This window comes from Bos grunniens, chromosome 7 (assembly GCF_055505025.1).
Source record: "Bos grunniens cultivar Pamir isolate PY7600 chromosome 7, Bosgru_T2T1.0, whole genome shotgun sequence".
Lineage (NCBI taxonomy): Eukaryota > Metazoa > Chordata > Mammalia > Artiodactyla > Bovidae > Bos > Bos grunniens.
Window position 1 is genome coordinate 73,800,604 of NC_141171.1, and position 27,814 is coordinate 73,828,417.

Consider the following 27,814-nt stretch of genomic DNA (forward strand, 5'->3'; position numbering starts at 1 on the left):
ATTTGTTGGTTTTAATATTTCAACATCCTTTTCTTTGTTATAATAGTTATTGCTGTGTTTTTTTCTTTTTTTTAACCTCAGTTGAAGAGGTTTTTTTTCACTTAAAAATGAGTGGTATTTTTTGGAAGAAAAGTGGTGAAAATTTTTTAATGTTCTAAAAACAATTTCTTTTTTTACTATTTAAAAGTTATGTAGTAGACTAGAACTATATTAAGGATAATTAAATAATGTAATACATCATATGTGACATTATTTTAACACAAACTAAATTTACTAATCAATGGCCAGTTGAAAGGCTTATCCTCTACTCACCCCCATCCAGTAAATAGGTCTTCAAGTTACATATGCGTGAAAGTAGATTTATTATCCTACCACTGCCTCCAGCTGAGGCATCTTCCCTGATTCTTTGTCAACCCAATATAGTCAATTATGTCAAAAAGGGAAAAACAGACACACACACACAACTGTCTTAAATATAAATACCTGTTGAGCATCAATTAATTTCAGAGTTGGATACAATATGATAAAAAATAGAGTTTTGAAGATTTTAAAATTATGTGCAAAATGTACTGTGTATGACCTTTAAAAATATGTGCAGAAGGAGACTGTGAGGCATGCAGGATTTGAGTTCGCAGACCAGGAATTGAACTTGGGCCATGGCAGTGAAAGCCCAGAATCCTAACTACTAAGCCACCAGGGAACTCCCTCAAGTTACTTTTCAATAATAAGAAACTATAATCTTTCAGCAAGAGAATAGATTGCTGAAATTATTAACATAATTCCAAGGAATTATGTTAATAAATTATCAATTTTTAAAATCTATTTTACCTATTTTATTCTAGTATCTCCTCCTTTCACCTAAGTCCAGGAGTGGGATTGCTAGTCATATGGTAGTTTTATTTTTAATTTTTTAAGGAACCTCCATACTGTTTTCCGTAGTAGCTGAACCAACTTACATTCCCATCAACAGTGTAGAATGGTTCCCTTTTCTCCACACCCTCCCCAGCATTTATTGTTAGATTTTTTGATGATGGCCATTCTGACTGGTGTGAAGTGGTACCTCATTATAGTTTTGATTTGCATTTTTCTAGTAATTAGCAATGTTGAGCATCTTTTCACATGCCTCTTGGCCATCTGCATGTCTTCTTTGGAGAAATGTCTATTTAGGTTTTCTGCCTATATTTTAATTGGATTGTTTGTTTTTTTGATATTGAGCTGCATGAACTGTTTGTAAATTTTGGAGATTATCCCTTGTCAGTTGCATCCTTTGCAAATATTTTCTCTCATTCCATGGGTTGTCTTTTTGTTTTGCTTATGGTTTCTTTTGCTATGCAAAAGCTTTTGAGTTTAATTAGGTCCCATTTGTTTTGTTTTGTTTTTTCCTTCATTACTCTAGGAGATAGATTGAAAAAGATATTACTGCAGTTTATGTCAGAATGTTCTGCCTATGTTTTCCTCTAAGAGTTTTATAGTGTCCAGCCTTACACTCAGGTCTTTAATCCATTTTGAGTTTATTTTTGTGTATGGTATAATTTATAAACTAAATTATTTCAGGGAAGTCCCTTAACCCTATAACTACCACTTGTTTAATATCTGTAAGATATTTAATTATATTGATATATTGTGATAGGTGATGTTCACCCCTAATAATTGGGAGAGTGAATGGTAACAGAAATATAGTCATGTTTAGATGCTATTAATTTAAACATCTTTCATTGTAAGCCTTCTATTATGAAATGATACTTAAAATATGGTTGAATTTCTCTGTAACTGATTTATTGAACATGCTGGAATTACATAGCTATGGTCTAGAAATTATGTTTCTTTTTAAACATCATCTGTTGAATCTACCCCTCCCCGCCCCAACACCACATCTGGACAATATATATCCAATGTCAAAACTTTCCATTCATTTTAGAGTTTGTAATCTCATTTTCAGGTATTAAATTCATCTAAATTGATCCTTCAATCTCTCACTCACTTTAATTTTTTCTTTTTTATTTTTTCTGTTCTCTCATCAGGCCTGACTTAAGATTTCTGCAGCCCACCTATTACATCATGTTCTAAAGGCTCCCCCTCTTTTTATTATGCTGCTTTTGGCTTTTTTCAAGATTAGGGTCGAGATAGGAAGGATGGTTACATTTGCAGAAAGATCTTACTGTACTTTCTGGGTGAAAGAGGCCTGCATACTGAGTCATTCTTTCATGGGGGAGTTGGATGGGTTCTGTGAAGCTAACCCTCTTCCTCCTTCCTCCCCCTGGGAACCTTGAGAATTGCACTATTCCCTGACATGGGTCATGCTGTAGGGACTTGATGTTTCATGACAGTCCTTCGCTCCACTCCAAAAATACATCCACTCTGACTTTATACTAGCATTTTATTACTAGAGTTGCACTATAAACTCTAAATAAACAGCACGATTCCAGCATGACTATTTTTCTGGCATCCATTTAGCTCAGGAAGAATGAATGAATGAAAAACAGACTCTGAAAAATTACTTGTCAGCTTCTGAAAGTAATGGTGTTTTTCTGACTCAGATTCACTATAGGGATTGTTCAAACCAGCTTATCTTCTTTAGACTTTTTCAGGAAAGAATCAAGCCACATTAGTCACTTAGGCTGCTTAAATTATAGAGACCACAGGCCAAATTTTGCTAAGAATTCTCTGTCTACCCTGTGCTGAAACAGCATTAAGAAGTAAATAATGCAAGTTTTCTGTTTTAGGTAGAGATAGCAGTTATCTCTGTTAGTCTTCGCTAACTTCATCTATGAGTGAGTTTCTTGACTTTGTTTTCCACTTGCCTTGAGGGAGAGGTGGAACATATGTCACTGTGAGGAGGGAATATGAAACTGCTGTAGCTCTTTCTGCAGTTAGGCCAACAACCTTATTCCATAAGAACTGCTCTCTCATTGAATCTTTTAACTTCCATTATATGGTCCCAAACTGGGTGAAGGAAAAAGAATGCAGGAGTGGTTTTTGGCTTTCTCTAGCAAGTTCTGCCTCTTCTTGGGAATCCATCACATTGGTGTTAAATGAGAACATAACATTTCTCATTTTTTCTCAGTTCTGTTATGATAATTTTTTAAGTATTTAAGAAAGTATATTTAGTATTATGTTCCCTATTTGATTCATTTCTTCCTGATATCCACTACTTTATTCACCTTCTTCACATCTTTGCTCAAATATTGCCTTCTCAATGCCTACACTGATCATTCAGTGCACTATTGCAAATGTCCATCAATCCTATATTCACAACTCCAGTTCTCTTCTATGTTTCACCTTTCCTTAGTATTTACAGTCTTCAGTAATTAGAAAATTTTTGTATTATGACACCTACTGATTTATTATTTTAATTTTTTACTTTCTGTCTCACTCAGCTAGAATCCAGGATGGACGATAACAGAGATGCTGTTTTGTCCTCTGCTATACTCCAGACTGTTAGAAAAGTGCCTTGCTTCTGATAAATGTTCAGTAATTACTGTTTCATGGGATCACAAAGAGTCGGACACAACTGAGCGACTGAACTAGAACTGGAAAAGTGAAAGTTAAGTCACTTAGTCGTGTCCGACTCTTTGCAACCCCGTGGACTGTAGCCCACCAGACTCCTCCATCCATGGGATTTTCCAGGCAAGAGTACTGGAGTGAGTTGCCATTTCCTTCTCCAGGGGATCTTCCTGACCCAGGGATTGAACCCGGGTCTCCCTCGTTGGAGGCAGACGCTTTAACCTCTGAGCCACCAGGAAACTGGAATTACTGTTTAATGAATTTAATAATAATAATGGCATCTCCCTTTCCCTGAAATTTATCTTCTTTTTAAAAAATCTTTTCATCTTTTCCATAGCACCTAAGTCCAGCATACATGGCTGGTGACCAAAACAAAAGAGCAAGTCCTACAGTGTAGTGCAGTCCGTAAGAGCATAAGCCATGGACCTGCACTTGCCTAGTATTCATATTTCTACCCTTGACATTCACTACGTGATGACCCTCAGTAAATTTACTTAACTTCATTCATCCTTAGTCTCTTTGTATAAAAACAAAAAAGACAATAATTCCCCTTAAGCTTATTTTGAGTAGTAATTGACATAATACATTGAACATGGCACATGGTAAGCATCTCTTATATGTTGTTATTGTTTTTACTACTACAGGGTCATTATTTATTTCCTGGGATATCCCAAGAGGCACAAGTAGCCTCTCCACCCCTACTAAACTTTGAACTTGGGAAAAGTACAGGAGAGGGGTTTTTTGATAAAAATTCTGTAATTCTCTATTCCCCTGTCTTAATTTGTGTAAGATGAGAAAATTGAATAAAGCTCCCTAAGTTTCTGGAATGACAATACTGTTCATTCATTTTAGATCCATATTATATATAATAAAATGTCTATTATGCATGGGCCAAGTTCCAATAACAATGAAATATGTGCTGACACATAGGCCTTCTTCCTGAAGACAGTTTCTTTAACTATATGCAAAGAAGAGAGAGCTGATGTTTTTCTATTCAAGTTTTTGACTGATTCCCCATTTTTTTTGCGTGTCCCTTATGGATCTGATAACAGAATAAAATCCAACTCCATCTGTCCCCTAGGTTACTGCATCAGCCATCTAATGGACCTTTCTGATGCCGGTTTTTTGCCTTCTGATTCATTCTCCATACAGCAGAGAAACTTTTTTCCTAACAATTATTTTCCTAAATACAGATGTAATTTAGATTCAATGAACTGTTAAGAATTTAAGAGTAGAGTTAAATTTTCTCAAATGTATGCAACTAGGAAAACCACCACCCATATGTACACATACATATTAGTTTTCAATATAATGAACATAAAAACGAATCAAGCTCTCAAGCACTATGTTAAATGCAGAATGAAAATAAATGCAAAGTAGACAAATTTCCTCCTTCTTGCCTCCTGCCTTCTTGCTATAAATAGTTATTGCATTCCTAATGCTTGTTTAGTACTGTACTAGGGATTGGAGATTAAAATGGAATAACAGACATCTTCATAATCCTCTTAGACATTGCAGTCTAGGAACAGGCAGATAGTAAATAAACAACTTTCAAACTGTGATAAATGTTACATAACTAAAAGGTGTGATGTGGTGAAAAAAGAAACAATCTATATTAGAAAACTCAGGAAAGTCGTATCTGAGTAATGGATAAGAAGTTGAGATTGTAAGCATATTAAAAAAAATTTAGCCATGAAAAGATTGAAGAGAAGCCCTTTCTTATTATAGGTAACAGCAGGTTCAAGGGCCTTGAATAGAGGAAAAATTTGGTGTGGGTCAGGAAATAAAATATAGCCCACATGTATAGAGGACAGTGATCATGGATGAAGAGGTCAGGATATAGGATTTGGGAGGCAGAAGGCTACTTTGTATGGTGTAGTCTTGTGGCCATAGTGAATATTGTAAATTCAGGAAAATACTTCATATAATAATACCATCAGTTTTGTTCTTATGGAAGAAATGTGCCTCTATGATTTGGGGAATGGTGAGGGTTGCAGTTTGCCTAATAATTTTAAGTTGCTTGGCAATTAACTAAACTGTTTACCTATAGCTTCCTTAGAATTATATATAGTGTTGCTCTACATCTTGCTGCAAAATCTTAGCAGGAAAAAAAAAAAAAAACTATTGATTCTGCTATTATATCAATTACTTAAAACATGGTCATTTTTTTGGCATCATTATGAATGCCATAAAATTATGGCACTATGAAATGATTTATATTTAACTTGTGTGTTTAAACATATATTTTTATAAAGATAAATGTTTTGCATCTAAAAAATGGAGAAGATAGTTTAATTCCAAATTAATAGCTTTTCTGGGGAGCAGTTATTGGCCTGAATGATTTTTAAATTTTAACGGATTCTCACAGGGAACATTAACAAATGTACATTTATTCCCATCCATAAAATATATTATTGAACTTCATCTACATAAAATAGAACCACAGAAGGTAATACTTCTTAGAGCTTGAAAGATATACAAAAATCTACACATCAAATAAGAAAAAGAAAAACTGCCATTTTATTAATAAAAAGTTTCCTTTTCCCCAGGAGATTTTTTAGTGCTTAGACTCACTTACCTCACACTTTAGGAAATTTCACAAAAGTCTCATGTCAAAGAATATTTTGAAAAATTCAGTGATTTACTTTACAGCATAATAGTTTTATTTTTAAGTTAACATACAGACAGCAAACTGACCTGTATCAGTGTACAGTTGTATGAATTTTAACACACATGTAAATTCTTATAATTCAGTATCCCAAATCAGGCTGCTGAACAGTTCTACCAGCAGCCACAAAAGTTCCTCCTGTAACCCCTTGTAGCCATATCCTTCCCCCACTCTTAACTCCTGGAAACAACTACTACTTCATCACTGTAGTTTTCCCTTTCAGGAATGTCATATGTGTAGATTCAGCATACTGCCTTTGAGAGTCAGCTCAGTTACTGTGGTGTCAGTAAGCACATGAACAGAAGTCCCACATTACCTTGAGATAAATGCGAGCTAAGACCATGATGTGGTAACACTACACACCAACCAGAATGGGTAAAACAAAAACAATACTGACCAGACCAGGTGTTGGTAAGTATGTGAACCAAATGGAACTCTCATACATTACTGGTGAGAACTAAAAATGGGGATCAATTTGGCAACTTTGTGTAAGAGTAAGCATATGGCTAACATTACTGAACAACCCCACTCTGATTGCCTGGGAGGATTGAAAACTTACATTCTGGAATAATGGATTTTATACTTATGTGATAATTTTTTCAGAAATGCTTACATAAATATGATCATATCAAGTTTTCCAGACAAAATAGTGTTTTCCTTTATTTCACTTGAGAATACATTCTTGATTGAATTGATACATTTCTTAATGGCTATGTGATCTGCTTTGATTCTACTTGTGACCATGTACCTGAGGATATTGGAAAGACTGGATAGAATAATGATAGGGGTAATGCAGGGAGAAGCATGGATTCCGTGGGAGCTCCTTTTTTAATGTGTGCAACACGTTTGCAATCTCTTGAAAAAGGTAAAAATTCACTACTGAGAAAAGACAGTAAGTTATTCCCTTAAGACATATTCTTTGCAACATGAATTCATTATCCTATAATGACAACGATAAAGCAGTCAACCTATTGTGTGACAAGGATCTAAATTTGTAAAAATGTAAATGACACAAATTGACCTTTTTCCTATCATATAAACTTTTAGTTTCTCTATAAAGCCAGCATGCTGATTTAAAACACCTTTAAGGTTTGGGTGGAGCTGTGATATTTCAAATTCCACTGGGAATTTCTTTTACGTTGTTCCAGATTTCTAAGAACAAAAGTAATTTTGGACTGTCTATGTTTACTGCCAGCATGGAACTTTTTAAAACAACATCTACTATATTTTCATAGGCAAAAAAGTAATATTTCCTAGTGCTGAGAATAGTGTTCAGCTCATAGACGAGGTCTGTGAATAATAACAAATGAGTGAATAAATACACAACTTCTGGAGTATTCATAATTCTTAATTATGTAAACTTACATGATGTAGAGTAGAAATAAAATGGACTATTCATGTAATGAAGGGAGAGGGAAGGGGAGGAAGAAAAATACTAACAACAAGGCTGAAACCTAAAACTTGATTAACTTTTTTAAGTGATTGATAACACACTGATTTTGAGAAAATGTTTATCTGCTGCTGCTAAGTCGCTTCAGTTGTGTCCGACTCTGTGCGACCCCATAGACGGCAGCCCACCAGGCTCCCCGGTCCCTGGGATTCTCCAGGCAAGAACACTGGAGTGGGTTGCCATTTCCTTCTCCAATGCATGAAAGTGAAAAGTGAAAGTGAAGTTGCTCAGTCATGTCCGACTCTTCGCGACCCCATGGTCTGCAGCCCACCAGGCTTCTCCGTCCATGGGATTTTCCAGGCAAGAGTACTGGAGTGGGGTGCCATTGCCTTCTCCAGAAAATGTTTATCTAGGAAGAGCCAAATAATGAAAACTTAAGAATAGTCTTCTAAAAGTGGTCACACCACAGGAACAAATTTCAAATTTGCATGAATTGAACTTAAAAGACTATAGCACAATTTTAGAAAAGAAAAAAAAGAAAATTTTCTTTCTCTAAAGAAAAATTCCCAGACTCATGGTCACTAGGATGTATACATATTGGTAAAATTTCCATGTAAAAATGAAAATTCAGTCAGTCCCCTAAACAAATTTGCTCCTAGTTAGAAACATCTGTATATTAACAAAATGAGGATAATATTTCATTTCTTGCTTCGATAGAATAACACAAACTATAGCAATATAAATTGTCCATACATCTAAAGTATATTTGAATACATATCTGAATACATTTGATAATGGATGCATAACCAGACTTCCTTTTTTTTTTTTTTTTTAAATTTTTTTAATCTTAATTTTATTTTTAAAAAAAAAATCACATGCTCCCCATCCTGAACCCTCCTCCCTCCCAACCTCCCCATACCATCCCCCTGGGCCTTCCCAGCGCACCAGCCCCAAGCATCCAGCATCGTGCAATGAACCTGGACTGGCATCTCGTTTCATACATGACATTTCACATGTTTCAATGACATTCTCCCAAATCTTCCCACCCTCTCCCACAGAGTCCATAAGACTGTTCTATACATCAGTGTCTCTTTTGCTGTCTCGTACACAGGGTTATCGTTACCATCTTTCTAAATTCCATATACATGCGTTAGTATACTGTATTTATGTTTTTCCTTCTGGCTTACTTCACTCTGTATAATAGTCTCCAGTTTCATCCACCTCATTAGAACTGATTCAAATGTATTCTTTTTAATGGCTGAGTAATACTCCATTGTGTATATGTACCACAGCTTTCTTATCCATTCATCTGCTGATGGACATCTAGGTTGCTTCCATGTCCTGGCTATTATAAACAGTGCTGCGATGAACGTTGGGGTACACGTGTCTCTTTCCCTTCTGGTTTCCTCAGTGTGTATGCCCAGCAGTGGGATTGCTGGATCATAAGGCAGTTCTATTTCCAGTTTTTTAAGGAATCTCCACACTGTTCTCCATAGTGGCTGTACTAATTTGCATTCCCACCAACAGTGTAAGAGGGTTCCCTTTTCTCCACACCCTCTCCAGCATTTATTATTTGTAGACTTTTGGATCGCAGCCATTCTGACTGGTGTGAAATGGTACCTCATAGTGGTTTTGATTTGCATTTCTCTGATAAAGAGTGATGTTGAACATCTTTTCAAGTGTTTGTTAGCCATCTGTATGTCTTCTTTGGAGAAATGTCTATTTAGATCTTTGGCCCATTTTTTGATTGGGTCATTTATTTTTCTGGAGTTGAGCTGTAGGAGTTGCTTGTATATTTTTGAGATTAGTTGTTTGTCGGTTGCTTCATTTGCTATTATTTTCTCCCATTCTGAAGGCTGTCTTTTCACCTTGCTAATAGTTTCCTTTGATGTGCAGAAGCTTTTAAGTTTAATTAGGTCCCATTTGTTTATTTTTGCTTTTATTTCCAATATTCTGGGAGGTGGGTCATAGAGGATCCTGCTGTGATGTATGTCAGAGAGTGTTTTGCCTATGTTCTCCTCTAGGAGTTTTATAGTTTCTGGTCTTATGTTGAGATCTTTAATCCATTTTGAGTTTATTTTTGTATATGGTGTTAGAAAGTGTTCTAGTTTCATTCTTTTACAAGTGGTTGACCAGATTTCCCAGCACCACTTGTTAAAGAGATTGTCTTTAATCCACTGTATATTCTTGCCTCCTTTGTCAAAGATAAGGTGTCCATATGTGCGTGGATTTATCTCTGGGCTTTCTATTTTGTTCCATTGATCTATATTTCTGTCTTTGTGCCAGTACCATACTGTCTTGATAACTGTGGCTTTGTAGTAGAGCCTGAAGTCAGGTAGGTTGATTCCTCCAGTTCCATTTTTCTTTCTCAAGATCGCTTTGGCTATTCGAGGTTTTTTGTATTTCCATACAAATTGTGAAATTATTTGTTCTAGCTCTGTGAAGAATACTGTTGGTAGCTTGATAGGGATTGCGTTGAATCTATAAATTGCTTTGGGTAGTATACTCATTTTCACTATATTGATTCTTTCAATCCATGAACATGGTATATTTCTCCATCTATTAGTGTCCTCTTTGATTTCTTTCACCAGTGTTTTATAGTTTTCTATATATAGGTCTTTAGTTTCTTTAGGTAGATATATTCCTAAGTATTTTATTCTCTTCGTTGCAATGGTGAATGGGATTGTTTCCTTAATTTCTCTTTCTGTTTTCTCATTATTAGTGTATAGGAATGCAAGGGATTTCTGTGTGTTGATTTTATATCCTGCAACTTTACTATAATCATTGATTAGTTCTAGTAATTTTCTGGTGGAGTCTTTAGGGTTTTCTATGTAGAGGATCATGTCATCTGCAAATAGTGAGAGTTTTACTTCTTCTTTTCCAATTTGGATTCCTTTTATTTCTTTTTCTGCTCTGATTGCTGTAGCCAAAACTTCCAAAACTATGTTGAATAGTAATGGTGAAAGTGGGCACCCTTGTTTTGTTCCTGACTTTAGAGGAAATGCTTTCAATTTTTCACCATTGAGGATAATGTTTGCTGTGGGTTTGTCATATATAGCTTTTATTATGTTGAGGTATGTTCCTTCTATTCCTGCTTTCTGGAGAGTTTTTATCATAAATGGGTGTTGAATTTTGTCAAAGGCTTTCTCTGCATCTATTGAGATAATCATATGGTTTTTGTTTTTCAATTTGTTAATGTGGTGTATTACATTGATTGATTTGCGGATATTGAAGAATCCTTGCATCCCTGGGATAAAGCCCACTTGGTCATGGTGTATGATCTTTTTAATGTGTTGTTGGATTCTGATTGCTAGAATTTTGTTTAGGATTTTTGCATCTATGTTCATCAGTGATATTGGCCTATAGTTTTCTTTTTTTGTGGCATCTTTGTCAGGTTTTGGTATTAGGGTGATGGTGGCCTCATAGAATGAGTTTGGAAGTTTACCTTCCTCTGCAATTTTCTGGAAGAGTTTGAGCAGGATAGGTGTTAGCTCTTCTCTAAATTTTTGGTAGAATTCAGCTGTGAAGCCGTCTGGACCTGGGCTTTTGTTTGCTGGAAGATTTTTGATTACAGTTTCAATTTCCATGCTTGTGATGGGTCTGTTAAGGTTTTCTATTTCTTCCTGGTCGAGTTTTGGAAAGTTGTACTTTTCTAAGAATTTGTCCATTTCTTCCTCGTTGTCCATTTTATTGGCATATAATTGTTGATAATAGTCTCTTATGATCCTTTGTATTTCTATGTTGTCTGTTGTGATCTCTCCACTGTCATTTCTAATTTTATTGATTTGATTTTTCTCCCTTTGTTTCTTGATGAGTCTGGCTAATGGTTTGTCAATTTTATTTATCCTTTCAAAGAACCAGCTTTTGGCTTTGTTGATTTTTGCTATGGTCTCTTTTGTTTCTTTTGCATTTATTTCTGCTCTAATTTTTAAGATTTCTTTCCTTCTACTAACCCTGGGGTTCTTCATTTCTTCCTTTTCTAGTTGTTTGAGGTGTAGAGTTAGGTTATTTATTTGACTTTTTTCTTGTTTCTTGAGGTATGCCTGTATTGCTATGAACTTTCCCCTTAGGACTGCTTTTACTGTGTCCCACAGGTTTTGGGTTGTTGTGTTTTCATTTTCATTTGTTTCTATGCAAATTTTGATTTCTTTTTTGATTTCTTCTGTGATTTGTTTGTTATTCAGCAGCGTGTTGTCCAGCCTCCATATGTTGGAATTTTTAATAGTTTTTCTCCTGTAATTGAGATCTAATCTTACTGCATTGTGGTCAGAAAAGATGCTTGGAATGATTTCTATTTTTTTGAATTTACCAAGGCTAGCTTTATGGCCCAGGATGTGATCTATCCTGGAGAAGGTTCCATGTGCGCTTGAGAAAAAGGTGAAATTCATTGTTTTGGGATGAAATGTCCTATAGATATCAATTAGGTCTAACTGGTCTATTGTATCATTTAAAGTTTGTGTTTCCTTATTTATTTTCTGTTTAGTTGATCTATCCATAGGTGTGAGTGGGGTATTAAAGTCTCCCACTATTATTGTGTTATTGTTAATTTCTCCTTTCATACTTGTTAGCATTTGTCTTACATACTGCGGTGCTCCCGTGTTGGGTGCATATATATTTATAATTGTTATATCTTCTTCTTGGATTGATCCTTTGATCATTATGTAGTGACCTTCTTTGTCTCTTTTCACAGCCTTTGTTTTAAAGTCTATTTTATCTGATATGAGTATTGCTACTCCTGCTTTCTTTTGGTCCCTATTTGCATGGAAAATCTTTTTCCAGCCCTTCACTTTCAGTCTGTATGTGTCCCCTGTTTTGAGGTGGGTCTCCTGTAGACAACATATGTAGGGGTCTTGTTTTTGTATCCATTCAGCCAGTCTTTGTCTTTTGGTTGGGGCATTCAACCCATTTACGTTTAAGGTAATTACTGATAAGTATGATCCCGTTGCCATTTACTTTATTGTTTGGGGTTCGAATTTATACACCATTTTTGTGTTTCCTGTCTAGAGAATATCCTTTAGTATTTGTTGTAGAGCTGGTTTGGTGGTGCAGAATTCTCTCAGCTTTTGCTTATCTGAGAAGCTTTTGATTTCTCCTTCATACTTGAATGAAATCCTTGCTGGGTACAATAATCTGGGCTGTAGGTTATTTTCTTTCATCATTTTAAGTATGTCTTGCCATTCCCTCCTGGCTTGAAGAGTTTCTATTGAAAGATCAGCTGTTATCCTTATGGGAATTCCCTTGTGTGTTATTTGTTGTTTTTCCCTTGCTGCTTTTAATATTTGTTCTTTGTGTTTGATCTTTGTTAATTTGAGTAATATGTGTCTTGGGGTGTTTCGCCTTGGGTTTATCCTGTTTGGGATTCTCTGGGTTTCTTGGACTTGGGTGATTATTTCCTTCCCCAGTTTAGGGAAGTTTTCAACTATTATCTCCTCAAGTATTTTCTCATGGTCTTTCTTTTTGTCTTCTTCTTCTGGAACCCCTATGATTCGAATGTTGTAGCGTTTAATATTGTCCTGGAGGTCTCTGAGATTGTCCTCATTTCTTTTAATTCGTTTTTCTTTTATTCTCTCTGATTCATTTATTTCTACCATTCTATCTTCTAATTCACTAATCCTATCTTCTGCCTCTGTTATTCTACTATTTGTTGCCTCCAGAGTGTTTTTAATTTCATTTATTGCATTATTCATTGTATATTGACTCTTTTTTATTTCTTCTAGGTCCTTGTTAAACCTTTCTTGCATCTTCTCAATCCTTGTCTCCAAGCTATTTATCTGTGATTCCATTTTAATTTCTAGATTTTGGATCAATTTCACTATCATTATTCGGAATTCTTTATCAGGTAGATTCCCTATCTCTTCCTCTTTTGTTTGGTTTGGTGGGCATTTATCCTGTTCCTTTATCTGCTGGCTATTCCTCTGTCTCTTCATCTTGTTTAAATTGCTGAGTATGGGGTGTCCTTTCTGTATTCTGGCAGTTTGTGGAGTTCTCTTTATTGTGGCTATTCCTCACTGTGTGTGGGTTTGTACAGGTGGCTTGTCAAGGTTTCCTGGTTAGGGAAGCTTGTGTCAGTGTTCTGGTGGGTGGAACTGTATTTCTTCTCTTTGTTCAGTCGCGCTGTGGGGAGGGAGGGAGGGATGCTGCAAGCAAATAACACTGGCGTGCGCTCGCAGTGCCTCAGCCACACTGGGTCTGCCCCCGCTCACTGCGCGTGTAGCCTCCCTGCCCACACTGCTCGGGCTCTAGGTTGTTCCGCCGGGAACAATCCAAGGCTGGCCCTGGGTTGCATGTACCTCCCAGGTCCAAGCCGCTCAGGTTCAGGCACTCGGATAGTCCTCAGAGGCGCAGACTCAGTTGGGCCTGAGTATTGTGCTCTTCCCAGGTCCGAGCAGCTCAAGTGATGAGGTGTTTGGCGAGCGCCAATGCTGCGACTTATCGCCTCCCCGCCACTCGGTTATCTGGGCGCAAAACCGGCGCACCTTCTTAGGCAGATGTTAACCGTCCAGACCCCCAAGAAGTTTTAGTTAGCAAAGAAGCCTGCTTACAGTTTTATAGATAATGTCTCTCTGGGGCTGCGATTGCCCCCTTCCGGCTCTGGCTGCCTATCACCGGAGGGGGAAGGTCTGCAGCCGGCTATCTCTGTTCAATTCTTTGTTCCGTGCACGGGCCTGGCGGTCTTAGGTTGGGGCTGGCTTTTCGCGTAGTAGGTATCCCACAGTCTGGTTTGTTAGCCCAAATTATTTCGCTCAGATAGTGCTCAGGGTATTCAGGCCAGATTCTTACTCTAAGCGATGCAGCCCGCGCTGCGCCTCCCTGCCCAGCCCCCGCTTGTTAATGGCGCCTGCAGGCGTCTGCGCTGCTTCTCCACTGGGGGAGTTACCGTAGGACTCGCAGTCTTCGAGTTTTAATTGTTTATTTATTTTTTCTTCCTGTTACGTTGCCCTCTGTGCTTCCAAAGCTCGGCACAGATTCGGCAGTGAGAAGGTTTCCTGGTGTTTGGAAACTTCTCTCTTTTTAAGACTCCCTTCCCGGGACGGAGCTCCGTCCCTCCCTCTTTTGTCTCTTTTTTTGTCTTTTATATTTTTTCCTACCTCCTTTCGAAGAGTTGGATTGCTTTTCTGGGTGCCTGATGTCCTCTGCCGGCATTCAGAAGTTGTTTTGTGGAATTTACTCGACGTTTAAATGCTCTTTTGATGAATTTGTGGGGGAGAAAGTGTTCTCCCTGTCCTACTCCTCCGCCATCTTGGCTCCTCCTCTCCAGACTTCCTTTTTATAAACTGGTTCTCCAGGACCTGTATACTATTTTAGAACTGTTTGACCTCTTGTTCTCGGACCATGAGAAAACACACATTAGTTCTATCCACTTGTTGCCCCCTTGTAAGTAAGAGGACAACTTTGAATGTTCATGTTTATTACCTTCTATTTTTCTAGAAGAGGAAGCAAAAGTTTTTCAGTTCAGTTGCTCAGGCATGGCCGACTCTTTGCAACCCCATGAACTGCAGCACGCCAGGCCTCCCTGTCCATTACCAACTCCCAGAGTTTACTCAAACTCATGTCAATTCAGTAGGTGATGCCATTCAACCATCTCATCCTCTGTCTTCCCTTTCTCCTCTCTCCTTCAATCTTTCACAGCATCAGGGTCTTTTCAAATGAGTCAGCTCTTTGCATCAGGTGGCCAAAGTATTGGAGTTTCAGCTTCAACATCAGTTCTTTCAATGAACACCCAGGACTGATCTCTTTTAGGATGGACTGGTTGGATCTCCTTGTAGTCCAAGGGACTCTCAAGAGTATTCTCCAACACCACAGTTCAAAAGCATCAATTCTTCGGTGCTCAGCTTTCTTTCTTTCTTTTTTTTTAATATAAATTTATTTATTTTAATTGGAGGCTAATTACTTTAAAATATTGTATAAGCTTTCTTTATAATCCAACTCTCACATCCATACATGACCACTGGAAAAACCATAGTCTTGACTAGATGGACCTTTGTTGGCAAAGTAATGTCTCTGCTTTTTAATATGCTGTCTAGGTTCGTCATAACTTTCCTTCCAAGGAGTTAACTGTCTTTTTATTTCATGGCTGCAGTCACCATCTGCAGTGATTTTGGAGCCCCCCAAAATAAAGTCTGCCACTGTTTCCACTGTTTCTCTATCTATTTGCTATGAAGTGATGGGACTAGGTGCCATGATCTTTGTTCTCTGAATGTTGAACTTTAAGCCAACTTTTTCACTCTCCTCTGTCACTTTCATCAAGAACCTCTTTAGTTCTTCCTCACTTTCTGCCATAAGGGTGGTGTCATCTGCATATCTGAGGTTATTGATATTTCTCCCGGCAATCTTGATTCCAGCTTGGGCTTCCTCCAGCCCAGTGTTTCTCATGACGTACTCTGCATATAAGTTAAATAAGCAGGGTGATGATATACAGCCTTGATGTACTCCTTTTCCTATTTGGAACCAGTCTGTTGTTCCATGCCCAGTTCTAACTGTTGCTTCCTGACCTGCATACAGATTTCTCAAGAGGCAGGTCAGGTGGTCTGGTATTCCCATTTATTTCAGAATTTTACACAGTTTATTGGGATCCACACAGTCAAAGGTTATGGTATAGTCAATAAAACAGAAATAGATGTTTTATCAGTTCCCCCAAATGTTTTATGCTCTAGAGAAAAATATTACTCTTATCATAGAAAGGGAGATGTGGAACTGATTACAGATGCATGTTGATAGAAATAACCTTCATATCAAGTTGGAAGTGCTGGTAGACAGAGATCAGCCACATTCTACCATGTGACAATGTTTCTGTTATTGCCTTGCACTGTGATTTAAGTGTTGCATTTTTTCCCCTAGCTGTTCAGGTATTTGTCTCCCAAAATAGATGAGATGTGTTTTGATATCAGCATTGTGCTTTGCACATCTTTCCATCTGCAATGGTACTTTGCACAAAAGATTCTCAAATACAGGCTGATTAACTGAAGGATAGAGAAATCTAAACTCACAAGACATTATTTCCCAAATTCCCCCACCTTCTTGCCACATTTCAGTGACACTAGGTTATGTTTTTGCTTACTATTTTTCATAAATCAATGTCTTTTAAATCTAGCTTGTGCTTGTGCTTAGTCACTAATTCATGTCCTCCTCTTGCAACCCCATGGACTGTAGTCCACCAGGCTCCTCTGTCCATGGAATTCTCCAGGCAAGAACACTGGAGTGGGTTGCCATGCCCTCATCCAGGGGATCTTCCCAACCCAGGAATCAAACCCATGTCTCCCGCATTGCAGGTGGATGCTTTACCATATGAGCCACGAGGGAAGCCCAAGCCGTCAGGAAGCCCTTAAATCTAACTAGTTTATTTAATAAACTTAATAAAAGTATTAAACCCAGAAAATAAGTTTCATTTTTCATAATAGAAGAAAACCATAAAGTAAATACAGTGAAGTCACAACAATGTTATCAAGTTTTCATCATACGTTATTGTCTACCAGAGGTGTAAAGCTTGCTGGTACTCCTCTTGAGAAAGTAGGTTAGCGAATTGCAGAATGTGGATAAAGACACATTACAGATAAACTGAGACTTATCTTTAATATGATTGGATGAGCTAGTCTGAAATGAGGAAAACTTTCTAATTATAGATTTCAGTATCATTTAACGCTGTGCATAAATGACACTTAAAACGGCTTTGGGTACTAGCAGCTAGTGGCTCAGACTTTGGGAAACACTGATATAAAGTGATCTTAGTAAGACATAGGATCTTGATTCAAAATGATGCTAATTTGAATTTGCAGTATACCTTGAAACACTGTAGTAAGTGACATTTATTTGACTTGCTTGAGAGCAGTTACCAACATGCTGTTTATTTAGAAAAGGAAGTCCATGTAGCTCTGTCACACACTTGCAGTAGCTCTTCATCCAGGCTGCACCTTAGAGTTAGTGAATATCATTGCTGCCATCTCATCCTAGTCTAATTAAATTAGTATCTTAAGGGGTAAGCTTTCAGCACTGTTATTTTTTTAAGCCCTCTGGGTAATTTTAACATGCTGCCAGAATAAGAACAATTGGTCTGTATTCAGTATCAGACATTCAGTCTAGGCTGGACATTTCACATTCCTGGTGAATGACAGTCATCATATAAATGAAGAAATTCAGAGTATTTCCTTCTTGAACTATTTTTTGAGGGTAAATAATTATATTCTTCTCTGATATTAACTTTATAGTTTGCTATCTTCTGTGGTTAAAATTGGTCTTGGATGTCAGTAGTCAGAAAATAGCAAAAAAGGCAAACTTCACGTATGTTTCTAGAGTGAGGGAGAGTGGCCCCCAAAGTTGCAGTGGCCTCATTTGTCACCATGTGGTCACAGTCCAATAACAATGCAAGTATAGTGTCTAAGTTCTGCCACCGTGTAGAAAAATTTTTACTGCATAAGAGCAACATACTTGGAACTCCACTTCAGCTAACTGCCTTCAAAAAATTCTGCATTGGTGTATAGTGTACAGGATGAGTTTTGTCCAAATAATTCAGGTTTTGAAGACGGCTTCCTATTTGCGGCAAAGTGTACACAAGCAAGAACATGAGAATATTGTTTTTCCTTCTAGTGTATTTTTCATTTTAGTTATTGTAGTCTTCATCTCTTTAGTTTTTCTTCATATTTTCTCTTTGTTAAAAACTTATAACTTCCCATTCTCTGTATCCATTCTTCTGAATTCTTTGATCATCTTCAGATCATTTTTCTTTACTCTTTCTCCAATAGAATGCCTGTCTCCATTTCACTTAGTTTTTCTGGGGTTTTATCCTGTTCCTTCATCTGTTGCCTCATTTTGTCTAAGTTGCTGTTTATATTTTTATTTCTGTGGTAGAATAGTTCAGTTTCTTGACCTTGGAGAAATCCTATGAGTCCCAGCAGAGCAGTCCCCGTGGTCACCCAAGCTATATACTTTAGGAGTTTCCCCTAAGAGGTCTGCTTGGGTCCTTCTGCTGTGGCATCTGACTATGTGGATGGTCTGGTAGGCTTAGTTGGTCCCGAGTCTGGTTGGTTGTCAAGCCCAGCTTTGTTCAGATGCTGCTGGGCTATTTAGACTTTAGGCAGCCTGTCTGCTGATGGGTGGGGCCGTGCTCCTGCCCCGTTAGTTGTTTGGCCTGGGGCATCCCAGCACTGGCACCCATAGGCTTCCGGGTAGGGCCAGATCTTGGTCCTAATGAGTCGATACGGCAGCTGCTGTGTTTCTGCAATACATCTGATGCCAGCCTCTATGTCCCCAAAGTGAGCCATAGCTCATACCAGGAGACTTTCCAAGACCAGGTTAGGTCTGGCCCATGCTCCTAACAAATTACTGATCTTGCCCTTGGGTTCCAGTGTGCATGAGGTTTTTGTGTGCACCGTTAGAGTGAACTCTTATTTTCCTTAGTCCTTAGTGAAGTGAAGTGAAGTCACTCAGTCGTGTCCAACTCTTTGCGACCCCATGGACTGTAGCCTACCAGGCTCCTCAGTCCATGGAATTTTCCAGGCAAGAGTGCTGGAATGGGTTGCCATTTCCTTCTCCAGGGGATCTTCCTGACCCAGGGATTAAACCCTGGTCTCCCACATTGCGGGCAGACGCTTTACCATCTGAGCCACCAGGGAAGTCCTGTGAGGCTCCTGCAGTTAAGCCCTGCTGGCCTTCAAAGCCACATGCTCTGTTGGTCTTGTCTTCCACCTACTAGAACACCGGGTTGTGGAACCTGACCTGGGGCTCATAACTCTCACTCCTGTGGAAGAATCTCTCCAATACAATTATTTTCCACTTTGTGGATTTGATTATATTGTGAGTCCACCCCTCCTACCCATCTCACTGTGGTTCTTTCTTTATGTCTTCAGTTGGAGAAGATCTTTTCTGGTAGGATCTAGTCTTTTTTTTTCTGTCTTTTTTATTTTTTAAATTATGATAGTATAATAATACATTTACATGAGACTTGGAAAATACAGAACAAAGTTACAGATAGTTCCATTATAGTACTTATTTTTTAAATAGATAAGTTAAAATTTTTAGTTGGAGTTTCAATATAAGACCCTCAAAAATGAATAGAATGAAAATACAGAAAAGTGGAAGGATGTAGTAGACCTGAAAAGCACCATGATAGTTTCCAGTCTTTTTCAGCCATGGTTGTTCCGCAGAGAGTTATGGTTTTGGTGTGCTTGTGAGACTACTAAATTTTTCAGATTTGTTTTGCTGCACATAGCAGTAGTTCACTAATTTGTATTGTATAATACTTCACTATGTAAATATGCCATATTTTATTTGTGCATTCTACTATTTATATGAATTTCTATTATCAATAATGCAACTATGAACATTCTTATCTATTCTTGTACCAGATACATTATGCATTTCTTTTTGGATTAAATATAGTAATAAACTTTCTCGGCAATAGGATACATATGTGTTCATCATTAGCAGATAATGCCAAAATGTTTTCCTTTCAGCTGTGCATGAGTCCTAGCTGGTCCATATTCTCTCACTTTAATTTAACAAATAAACAACAGCAGCAACAGCAAATCACAGTGAGGGGGCTAGCCCAAAGAAAATGGACTTTAATAATAAGCCTAGAATATGACCTGACATGGACTTTTTTTTTCTGTTTACACCTTCTGTTCCTAGTGAGTGCTATGGTTGTCTTCTCCATATTTTCTGTCCTTATCTTAAATATCCCAATTTTCATTTGGTTTCTGAAGTCCATATGTCATTGGGGATGACGATTTCATCTTTGATACTAGTGGAAGGATATATAATTACACCAAAATAATGAACATAGTCCCATCCTTTAGCTATAGATTTGGTTTCTTATGTATAAATTCATATGTATTCAGGCTAGTGATTCACAAAATGAGAACTTCTAGGGACTTTTAGAAAACTAAATATCTAGAAGAGTTTATCTCTTTTCATGGATGTACATAAGAATGCATAGAGGAAAGTTTTTGTTAGCATCTTCTGATCATACAGGCTTTCCTTGTGGCTCAGCTGGTAAAGAATCCGCCTGCAATGCGGGAGACCTGGGTTCGATCCCTGGGTTGGGAAGATCCCCTGGAGAAGGGAACAGCTACCCACTCCAGTATTTTGGCCTGGAGAATTTCATGGACTGTATAGTCAATGGGGTCACAAACAGTCGGACATGACTGAGCGAGTTTCATTTCAGTTCTGATCATACAGTTAAGCCATCTTTGGGTTGAAGCTGATACCATGGAGGACAGAAGGACAATATAGAAAGAATCCAAGTTGTTAAATACATAGATGAGAAGCTGAATTGAAGCACCAGGAAGCTTATACTACACTAGGTTTAAAATTATATATCCCTTCCAATTTAGTCTGAATATTCTGATGCTGTTTGCTATTTAGTCACTAAGTTGTTTACAACTCTTTGTGACCCCATGGACTTCAGCCCATCAGGCTCTTCTGTCCATGAAATTTCCCAGACAAAACTACTGGAGTGGGTTGCCATTTCCTTCTCCTGGGGATCTCCCTGGCCCAGGGATTGAGCCTGCATCTCCTGCTTGGCAGATGGATTCTTTACCACTGAGTCACCTGAGAAGCCCAAATATTCTGATACTTGCAATAAAATTCATCTTTGCTAATAAAACCCCTCAGTCATTTATTTGATATAGGTCTTCAGCAATTGTTAATAAACAGCTTGCAATTTTACATTGGAATATACACATCTGATAGTTGACTTAGTCAAATAAACACATTTACCAACAGCTGCTGCTGCTGCTAAGTTGCTTCAGTCGTGTCCGACTCTGTGCGACCCCATAGATGGCAGCCCACCAGGCTTCCCCATCCCTGGGATTCTCCAGGCAAGAATACTGGAGTGGGTTGCCATTTCCTTCTCCAATGCATGAAAGTGAATGAAAGTGAAGTCTCTCAGTTGTGCCTGACTCTTAGCGACCCCATGGACTGCAGCCTTACCAGGCTCCTCCGTCTGACCTAATTACAAGACCACTATGAGGTACCATTTCACACCAGTCAGAATGGCTGCAATCCAAAAGTCTACAAATAATAAATGTTGGAGAGGGTGTGGAGAAAAGGGAACCCTCTTACACTGTTGGTGGGAATGCAAACTAGTACAGCCACTATGGAGAACAGTGTGGAGATTCCTTAAAAAACTGGAAATAGAACTGCCTTATGATCCAGCAATCCCACTGCTGGGCATACACATTGAGGAAACCAGAACACATGTACCCCAATGTTCATCGCAGCACTGTTTATAATAGCCAGGACATGGAAGCAACCTAGATGTCCATCAGCAGATGGATGGATAAGAAAGCTGTGGTACATATACACAATGGAGTATTACTCAGCCATTAAAAAGAATTCATTTGAATCAGTTCTAATGAGGTGGATGAAACTGGAGCCTATTATACAGAGTGAAGTAAGCCAGAAGGAAAAACACCAATACAGTATACTAATGCATATATATGGAATTTAGAAAGATGATAACAATAACCCTGTGTACGAGACAGCAAAAGAGACACTGATGTATAGAACAGTCTTATGGACTCTGTGGGAGAGGGAGAGGGTGGGAAGATTTGGGAGAATGGCATTGAAACATGTAAAATATCATGTATGAAACGAGATGCCAGTCCAGGTTCAATGCATGATACTGGATGCTTGGGGCTAGTGCACTGGGACGACCCAGAGGGACGGTATGGGGAGGGAGGAGGGTTCAGGATGGGGAGCACATGTATACCTGTGATGGATTCATTTTGATATTTGGCAAAACTAATACAATTATGTAAAGTTTAAAAATAAAATAAAATTTAAAAAAAATTGAAAAAAATATTGAGCATGGTATGAGCTAATGGGGCGTCACTGTAAGTAGAACAATTCATCAGAATTGATCCTTAGACATACCCCTACCCTTACTCTAGCCTCTGTGCATGTATATACTCACATACACACCTGTGCATAGAGCACCCTTCCTGAAAGGTTCTGCACAGGTTCTTACGTCTCCTCCCTAGGAGATACAGAATTCCATTGGCCACTAAAGGCCGCATATGAAAGAGCAGCTTGTGCCCCGGTTCTCCTTCTCACTAAACCACAGTGTTTCTCAAGAATCCCTTATCCTTCAGGGATGTACAGAATGAAGTCTCCTCCTCCTATGATCAGATTCTAAGTCCCCTCCACCCCCTGAGGATATATACTTACCTAGCATAGCTGCTCCTACACTTTATACCCAAGTCCACCTTTTGCGGTAGCTGGAGGATGGTCTTTGAAATAAACTTATGCCTTAACACTGCAGCATGCACTGCTTTCCAAGTCATGAAAGAACTTAGAGAGTAAGTTGATCACATCCATTAAGTTAAATTACAAGCTCCACTTTTATTCCTCAGTGTGAGAAGATCAAATCATTGGTATCTGCAATGGCAAGTTTATGAAATTTGAATGTTATTAACTTTGTGCTGAAAGTGCCATACTCTTATTGAACTCAGGCATAAGCAAATTTATTGTCCTAAGGGAAAATGAGCTTGAACACCCATTTGTTTTAGTTGATCTTACTTTCTGATAAGTGTAAAATCGCAGATTCTTTGGCCCCATTTCCTTTCTCAAACCCTCACAGCATAATGGTTAAACATTTTGGTTTTGGCAAACTAAACGACTATTGGCAAATATCACTGTTTTTCTTCATCTGTAAAATGGAGATATTTATAGGAGTATCAGGGTTTTAGAGGTCAAAGTGGGAGAATGTATGTGAAGTCCTTAAAGTTTATGTGTAGAACATGGTGAATACATAACAATAGCCATTGTTGGTATTCTTTATCTTAGGAAAACTAGTCAGAAAAAAATGATTCTTTTCATAAGTTTTAATTGTAAATTTCATATGCACTCATAGAATTTGTAGTTTAGTAGTGGAAACAGACAATATGCGAATCGGTAAATACCCATTGTGACAAACGCTGTGAAGCAGTCGAAGGACTGATGAGAAGAGACGAAGGATCAGGTGGGTGACAAAGGCAGAGGAAACAGTAAGGAATGACCCCTACTGATACCGAGAAGGTGATTTTTGCGTTGAAAATTGAAAGCTTATAAGGAATAAGCTATGATCAATAGCACTTTGGGAGGTGGAGAGAAGAGATTTTAGGCAGAGAAAGAAAAATATATATCCTGTATTTATGATGCCAAATACCAATGGATGTGAAGATACCCAAGTGAGAAAACAAATGTTTTTATTGTTTCTCATCCAAATGTGTGCTGATATACTGCCCTAAGCAAGTACAATGACTAGATTTTTCTTCCTACAAAACTGAGAGCTTGATTGAATCTGTGAAAATATGAAATACTTGGATTAAAATTTAAAAGTGTATAAACTTCATGATTATCTTCACAGTGTCAAGTATCCAAAATAAGTACCAACATTCAGATATTTAAGACCTACTGTCTAATTGAGAACAACCTTTAATCTCTTCACTATTTATTTTTTTGTCACTTTTTTCTTAAATTGATTTTTCTCATTATAAATATAAACTCATTACACTCAAATCATGCATGTAACTGTAAAGATGAAAATTAAAAGTAATATTCTAATTTATACCAGAGAATTTCAGTTGGAAAAGCTAAAGTAGGAAGTTGGAAATCTGTGCTTTTTTAAAGGGCCTACCTCAACACACCACACACACACACACACACAGACACACACACACACACACAGACACACACACACACACACACACAAGGGTAAGCACCCCAGGTTCACTCTGTGACTGAGATTCTCAACTTTTGATATGCATGTGAACCATTTGAAGACCTGTTAAAATAAAGATTCTGATTCAGGAATCCAGGTTGGCCCAGGGTTCTCCATCTCTAGAAATTTCCCAGGAAATTCTCATGCTGTTGGTTCAAGGCTCTTGATTGGATGGCTTTCTAACAGGTTTTTTTTTTTGAAAGTTTTCAAAGATGAAAACTTCACAACCTTTTCTGGCACTGTCTTTTAGGACTTATCACTCAGACTACAAAAAAAAAAGTGTTTTTCATTATGGTAAGAGTAATGTTAATTTCAGTCCTTTTCCTCTGCAAGATTATATTCAGTTTATAAAGGGTACAAGAAGAAATAATCATTTCCGTAGGCCATTACATTTAGGTAGGTGCCTTGAGCTAGAAGTTCAAGTTTGCTCTCAGCACACACAACTGTTAATCAGTTTTCTTGCATCATTATCAATCTATTTCTGCCCAGGTGTTTTCATGGAGTTCATAGTACCACAGAATGCCTTATCTAATTGTCATTATTACTAGAGCTCCCATCTATAAGTGAGGTGACCTTAACAGCAGAGAATTCTGGAGAAACAGCCAATTTTGAATGAGAGAGGTTCTTTTTTCTTTTTTTTTTAAACAAATCTGGAAACAATCCCAGATTATTCATCAGCCCCGTTAATTTAGACCTCAGCTGGGAACACACTAAAGAATAAAAACTTCATTTATTTATAATGTAGGGGTTCATTATTTTTCTTCCTGGATAACATCTGTTTTTAGTTCTTCTCAGCCTATATTAGATCAAAGCCTGGAAGTGGTGTCTGAAGATTCAGGTTTTAGTTATGAGGTTGAAACTTTTTATATAAATCTACTTTCAGGGCTATGTGTCAGGTACTCTCCTAAGCACTTAATAAGCATTATCTTGAAAGTGTTAGTCACTCAGTCAGATCCAACTCTTTGAGACCCCATGGACTGTAGCCCACCAGGCCTCTCTGTCCATGGGATTCTCCAGTCAAGAATGCTGGAGTGGGTTACCATTTCCTTCTCCAGGGGATCTTCCCAATCCAGGGATTGAACCTGGGTCTCCTGCAATGCAGGCAGATTCTTTACTGCCCGAGCCACCAGGGAAGCAAGTGTTATCTTGCACAAAAAATGTGATAGAATAATAGTATTAACTCTATTTTAAAGATGAGAACTTTGTGAAGCTTAGCAAGATTAAATCATTTGCCCAAGGTCATAAAAGAATAAGTGACAGGCAAGATATGAAGCCAGAAGTCAAACCTGGTACTTTCTGAGTATATGCTCTTAATTTCTCTACTCCACTTTACCTCTTTGTGGCTAAGTAGGCAACCTGAATTATGACCAAATCTGTCACTGACACTTTCACCTGAGATAATCTATTTGATTACTATTTTGGCATCCAATAGATGATGACTCCAAGAGAATTACTAGGTGAAATTCTAGAAAGTAGTATTCCTTTAAAGAAGTATCCCTTTTCTTTTCACTTAATGTATTTTTCCTCCTGGTTTTCCAGAAAATAGTAATAAAGGTAACATGGCACCATCATACTTGGATTATTTATTTGCTAGTATGAATACGTACTGTGAATAAACATAGCTATTTAATATATATTTCCTTTCCTTGAAGAAACTTTGAGAGGGTACATTTTTTCAGAGAGGAAAGAGGGAGTGAGAGAGAGAAGCTTCAGGGGGAAGGAAGCAAGAGGTTGAGATTCTTTAGAAAATGCACTTTTGCCTGAACAAATTAAACAGTGATAAAATTTCATAATGATGACATCCAGCATCCAGTGGGTCAACTACATTCTTTTCTCAATGAGTTATGAGAGGGATTTGAAATTTTCTTTATCAGATAACTTTTTTTTTTCTTCTTAAACTAGTAAGATTCAGGTCATAGGATTAGAACTCTATTACGCAGGGTTCATCAGTGCTCTAGAGAAATGATGAATTGAGGCTTAAGAGGAATTTTCCTAGCAGACAGCTGCTCTCTGCCTGCACTGAAGTAGTTTTGAGTGCTGGCTGAAGCTTTGTCCAGCCCCTCACACATACCCTCTGTGGGTGATCTATGAAATTCAAATTTGGTTTAACTTCTTATGCTAACTGAAGTGCAAGATTTAAGATTGGCTATGTTAGGTTTCATGGGAGTGTGTGACTCAGTTTTTATGTTTCCTTTTGTAAAGCTTTGAAGGGATAAAAAATTACTCACTAAGTTGATGCATGCCAGTGATTACTTTTAAAACTTCATCTCCCATCCTCATTCTCAAACAAAATTAATCACAAAATCAGCTTTCACTTACCATCTTTAGTCATCTATCTGTCTATACATACAAATATATATCTATATATATATATATATTGACAATTGAGTATAATACATGGTTTAAGAACATGATGTATATTCAGGATAATGTGACAGTGATTTGATTTCTGACAAGATTCACTCTTACCATATCTTTAAGCAAATAAACTGAAGATGAGGATCAGTATGAGAAAGTATTTTGTAATTTTTAATTTCACCATAAACATCAAAAGTAACCAATATTTACTGAGTATTGATGAAAATGAAAATGGCAAGGTTTGCACTCCCACTAGGTCTGGAAACTATGATCACCTTATGTGTATGTGTGTGCTGGGGGCAGGAGCATGGAGTTTGGGGCAAGGAGGAGACAAACTATAGGAATTTCAATATCCTTCCAAAATCAGCCTTAGCTTCGGGTTTAGTTGTGGGTTTTCTGACAGGTTTTGGCATAAAAAACTGAATCAGAATATTATGTCACTTTTTGATCATTCAAAATAGATCATTTGATTTCTATGATTATATAAATAATACATTAACCATTAGTATGAATTTCCAGCTTAGGAACTTTTACTACAATAAAGAGTATTTTAAAGTCTACAGCTACATCTTTCTTCATAGTACCAGGTTCTTAGCAATCAAGGATAAATGAACCACCCTTGCTTCCAGTGCAAGGGAGGGGAGAAAAGTACACATACACACACCCCGGGGGAAGAAAATGCAGCAAGACTGACGCTCTCCTTAGTAGTTCAGTTGAGGAGGAAGAGATTTGTCTGGTGGTGTGTGGGAGTGAATCTAATTATCAGCCTCTTATTTCATTAATAGGTTGGAACAAGTTAACTTCTCAAAGGAGAAAGAAGTAGACATTATGCCTGAACGCCTAGACTAGATTATGATCATTTAAGCATTGCTTTCAACAAAATGCTTGTGATTTTTTTCTTAATAAGTGCTTTGTGAAGTTGGGCAGGTGGACAGGAAGAACATCAACAAAAGAAAAGGCAAAGATAACTGGTAGAGCGTAGTATATTTATAGATGGGAGGACAGAGCATTCTGTAAAACCAAAGAGTACACCTGAATAGATTTTAATCTACCTCTGTGAAGTCTAATTAGCTAGACTAACCCTCGGCTGAGAATTTCCCTGCAATCCATTGTAACACACTCCCATCACCCTACTTCGTTTCTCATTTTCCACCAAAGGTCTGTGACTAAAAGTCAACTTGGATGGAGTCTATGTGAT

General features: G+C 37.7%; 1 protein-coding gene across 3 annotated transcripts in view; it reads left to right on the plus strand.

The window, feature by feature from the left end:
* Nucleotides 1–27,814, plus strand: part of GABRG2 (gamma-aminobutyric acid type A receptor subunit gamma2) — a 243,559-nt gene that overhangs the window by 115,374 nt on the left and 100,371 nt on the right. The window lies entirely within an intron of this gene.